Below are 5,000 nucleotides of genomic sequence, written 5' to 3'. Positions count from 1 at the left end.
GATTCCTTCAGTGTAGCGCGCGTGCGGCCCAGAACATCTAAGGGCATCACAGACCTGTTATTGCTCAATCTCGTGCGGCTAGAAGCCGCCTGTCCCTCTAAGAAGAAAAGTAATCGCTGACAGCACGAAGGATGTCACGCGACTAGTTAGCAGGCTAGAGTCTCGTTCGTTATCGGAATTAACCAGACAAATCGCTCCACCAACTAAGAACGGCCATGCACCACCACCCACCGAATCAAGAAAGAGCTATCAATCTGTCAATCCTTCCGGTGTCCGGGCCTGGTGAGGTTTCCCGTGTTGAGTCAAATTAAGCCGCAGGCTCCACTCCTGGTGGTGCCCTTCCGTCAATTCCTTTAAGTTTCAGCTTTGCAACCATACTTCCCCCGGAACCCAAAAGCTTTGGTTTCCCGGAGGCTGCCCGCCGAGTCATCGGAGGAACTGCGGCGGATCGCTGGCTGGCATCGTTTATGGTTAGAACTAGGGCGGTATCTGATCGCCTTCGAACCTCTAACTTTCGTTCTTGATTAATGAAAACATACTTGGCAAATGCTTTCGCTTCTGTTCGTCTTGCGACGATCCAAGAATTTCACCTCTAACGTCGCAATACGAATGCCCCCGCCTGTCCCTATTAATCATTACCTCGGGTTCCGAAAACCAACAAAATAGAACCGAGGTCCTATTCCATTATTCCATGCACACAGTATTCAGGCGGGCTTGCCTGCTTTAAGCACTCTAATTTGTTCAAAGTAAACGTGCCGGCCCACCCAGACACTCAATAAAGAGCACCTTGGTAGGATTTCAACGGGGTCCGCCTCGGGACGCACGAACACGCACGAGGCGGTCGCACGCCTTCGGCTCGCCCCACCGGCAGGACGTCCCACGATACATGCCAGTTAAACACCGACGGGCGGTGAACCAACAGCGTGGGACACAAATCCAACTACGAGCTTTTTAACCGCAACAACTTTAATATACGCTATTGGAGCTGGAATTACCGCGGCTGCTGGCACCAGACTTGCCCTCCAATAGATACTCGTTAAAGGATTTAAAGTGTACTCATTCCGATTACGGGGCCTCGGATGAGTCCCGTATCGTTATTTTTCGTCACTACCTCCCCGTGCCGGGAGTGGGTAATTTGCGCGCCTGCTGCCTTCCTTGGATGTGGTAGCCGTTTCTCAGGCTCCCTCTCCGGAATCGAACCCTGATTCCCCGTTACCCGTTACAACCATGGTAGGCGCAGAACCTACCACCGACAGTTGATAAGGCAGACATTTGAAAGATGCGTCGCCGGTACGAGGACCGTGCGATCAGCCCAAAGTTATTCAGAGTCACCAAGGCAAACGGACCGGACGAGCCGACCGATTGGTTTTGATCTAATAAAAGCGTCCCTTCCATCTCTGGTCGGGACTCTGTTTGCATGTATTAGCTCTAGAATTACCACAGTTATCCAAGTAACGTGGGTACGATCTAAGGAACCATAACTGATTTAATGAGCCATTCGCGGTTTCACCTTAATGCGGCTTGTACTGAGACATGCATGGCTTAATCTTTGAGACAAGCATATGACTACTGGCAGGATCAACCAGGGAGCTGCGTCAACTAGAGCTGAGCAGCCGGCCGCCCGGGAGTGTGTCCCAGGGGCCCGCGCGAACACGCAAGCGTCCGCTCAATTATTCTGCAAACAGGAGGAGGCTGAGCTCCCCTGCACAATACACCTCGAAACCCTCTCAGGTCCCGGCGGCGCGCAGCGCCGTCCTAAGTACTTGGTCGGGTTCGAGAGAGGCGCAATCGCCCGGAGTTAGGCGAGTAGACGCTTTAGGTGCGACCACCCGTGCTCCCAACTGAGCTTGCCGCTGCCGACAGAGGCCCGGGAGCGTGCTGTCGTGGCATTGCCGGCGGGAGACAACACGCGCCACCTACGGTGACCGGCAGCTCCAACGCCAGCGCCACAGAAGGGCAAAGGCCCCACGTGGGTGCCGAAGCGAACTCTCCCAGCACAGCGCACGTGCCAACACGTCTGCACAACTGCGATACAAACCACCAGCGAGAACCGCTGGGGCGACCGAGCAGCAGACGGCGTCGCGGCGCCGAGTGCCGGGCGGCGGCGCATCCTCAACGCACACAGTCCTCAGTCGGACCAGCACACTGCAGATGTCCACCGCGCTTCGCACCGGGCCCGCGAGGACCCACTTTGGCCGCCCGGCGCCGCGCGCAGGGTGCCCCGGCGCGCAGCTGCGCCGCCTGCCGCGTCCGTCGGCCGGCGCGCCTGCCACTGGGCGCCCCCACCAGCCGGCTGTAGCGCGTGCGCCCACGCACCGCGCGGCCAGCACGCCGGGCGGCCCCCCCTCACCGGCCGGGGACGGTCCCACCCAGCCACCGCCGCGTATCGCTTCACACACAGATTTGCCCTTACTGATTTACCTCCAGCAACAACAACCGCACCACAATGGGTTTACCAGTTGTTCATTTGCGTAACGTCACCAGCAAACGTAGACGTCCATCCCAGTTTGCAAATGCAACGATTATTGCATACCTGTCTGTTAGGTGTCACGACACACTACGTCTGCCCACATACACGCAACAAAATGTGCACGACTAGAGAACACGTGGGAGGTGGCCCCCTACGTATGCGATGTCCATTACGAGACCGACTGTCAACCAGCATCTGTACCATGTCGCAGATGTGGAACGCGGTGCACCATGCTATCACACTGTGTGAGAAGAGACGACTACGTTTGAATACACGCGCCACTACATCAACAGACGGCTCATGCTGATCGCCATCCAGGGCGTCCGTTAATCCCACACGTCTCTATGGCGTACCACACTGCAATGTAGCTGTTATGGGGAGACGGCACGTGGCTGAGTGCACAACATTTGGACCGTATGGTTCGCTGTTGTTGGGCGCAGTCGTTGTACGGTCACACATGTGCCACAGCGTATCATGCAGTACATACGGACCTATGTGCAGTACAATGTGAGGGTTAAGCTTACGACATCAGCGGACAGTGGACACAGGCCGTACCACGACGTAGACTGAGCGCTTCGACATGCGAATGCCAGTGAACAGCTGCGAAGGGCATTGAACACGCAAGCACCTGAACGACCAGCGTGCGAAGGCAGGGGGGAGGGTGGGGGCGATGTACATCCTGCAGTCGTCCACATTACAGTGTACAGCGGGAGCATGTAAAAAGTAAGCAACACTTGCGAAGTGTTGAACATGAAACGATACACAAGAGGGTGGGCGGTGCGAGTAGCGAACTATATTCAGAGGGTTGTGGTTAGACAACACTGGATTAATGTAACGTGTCATATGCCAATTACAGAGCAGGTTAAGGCACAACTTGGGTTAGGTTAAGGCACAACGTGGGTTAGGTTAAGGCACAACTTGGGTTAGGTTAAGGCACAACGTGGGTTAGGTTAAGGCACAACGTGGGTTAGGTTAAGGCACAACGTGGGTTAGGTTAAGGCACAACGTGGGTTAGGTTAAGGCACAACGTGGGTTAGGTTAAGGCACAACGTGGGTTAGGTTAAGGCACAACGTGGGTTAGGTTAAGGCACAACGTGGGTTAGGTTAAGGCACAACGTGGGTTAGGTTAAGGCACAACGTGGGTTAGGTTAAGGCACAACGTGGGTTAGGTTAAGGCACAACGTGGGTTAGGTTAAGGCACAACGTGGGTTAGGTTAAGGCACAACGTGGGTTAGGTTAAGGCACAACGTGGGTTAGGTTAAGGCACAACTTGGGTTAGGTTAAGGCACAACTTGGGTTAGGTTAAGGCACAACTTGGGTTAGGTTAAGGCACAACTTGGGTTAGGTTAAGGCACAACTTGGGTTAGGTTAAGGCACAACTTGGGTTAGGTTAAGGCACAACTTGGGTTAGGTTAAGGCACAACTTGGGTTAGGTTAAGGCACAACTTGGGTTAGGTTAAGGCACAACGTGGGTTAGGTTAAGGCACAACGTGGGTTAGGTTAAGGCACAACGTGGGTTAGGTTAAGGCACAACGTGGGTTAGGTTAAGGCACAACGTGGGTTAGGTTAAGGCACAACGTGGGTTAGGTTAAGGCACAACGTGGGTTAGGTTAAGGCACAACGTGGGTTAGGTTAAGGCACAACGTGGGTTAGGTTAAGGCACAACGTGGGTTAGGTTAAGGCACAACGTGGGTTAGGTTAAGGCACAACGTGGGTTAGGTTAAGGCACAACGTGGGTTAGGTTAAGGCACAACGTGGGTTAGGTTAAGGCACAACGTGGGTTAGGTTAAGGCACAACGTGGGTTAGGTTAAGGCACAACGTGGGTTAGGTTAAGGCACAACGTGGGTTAGGTTAAGGCACAACTTGGGTTAGGTTAAGGCACAACGTGGGTTAGGTTAAGGCACAACTTGGGTTAGGTTAAGGCACAACTTGGGTTAGGTTAAGGCACAACTTGGGTTAGGTTAAGGCACAACTTGAGTTAGGTTAAGGCACAACTTGGGTTAGGTTAAGGCACAACTTGGGTTAGGTTAAGGCACAACTTGGGTTAGGTTAAGGCACAACTTGGGTTAGGTTAAGGCACAACTTGGGTTAGGTTAAGGCACAACGTGGGTTAGGTTAAGGCACAACGTGGGTTAGGTTAAGGCACAACGTGGGTTAGGTTAAGGCACAACGTGGGTTAGGTTAAGGCACAACGTGGGTTAGGTTAAGGCACAACGTGGGTTAGGTTAAGGCACAACGTGGGTTAGGTTAAGGCACAACGTGGGTTAGGTTAAGGCACAACGTGGGTTAGGTTAAGGCACAACGTGGGTTAGGTTAAGGCACAACGTGGGTTAGGTTAAGGCACAACGTGGGTTAGGTTAAGGCACAACGTGGGTTAGGTTAAGGCACAACGTGGGTTAGGTTAAGGTAGAAATTGCGTTACATTGCGGTACAAATTGCGTTACATTGCGGTACAAATTGCGTTACATTGCGGTACAAATTGCGTTACATTGCGGTACAAATTGCGTTACATTGCGGTACAAATTGCGT

General features: G+C 53.3%; 1 non-coding gene across 1 annotated transcript in view; it reads right to left on the bottom strand.

Annotated features, from left to right (window-relative positions):
- The window catches only part of LOC126137896 (small subunit ribosomal RNA), a 1,909-nt gene extending 320 nt beyond the window's left edge, over positions 1-1,589 (bottom strand). Inside the window, exon 1 of the ribosomal RNA XR_007528021.1 lies at positions 1-1,589. This exon is cut by the window's left edge and continues 320 nt beyond it. This is a non-coding gene — a ribosomal RNA (small subunit ribosomal RNA).
- Between the last annotated feature and the right edge of the window lie 3,411 nt (positions 1,590-5,000).

Source organism: Schistocerca cancellata, unplaced genomic scaffold (genome assembly GCF_023864275.1).
Source record: "Schistocerca cancellata isolate TAMUIC-IGC-003103 unplaced genomic scaffold, iqSchCanc2.1 HiC_scaffold_647, whole genome shotgun sequence".
NCBI lineage: Eukaryota > Metazoa > Arthropoda > Insecta > Orthoptera > Acrididae > Schistocerca > Schistocerca cancellata.
The sequence above is the reverse complement of the archived record's forward strand: the minus strand, read 5'-3'. Positions and strand labels throughout refer to the sequence as shown.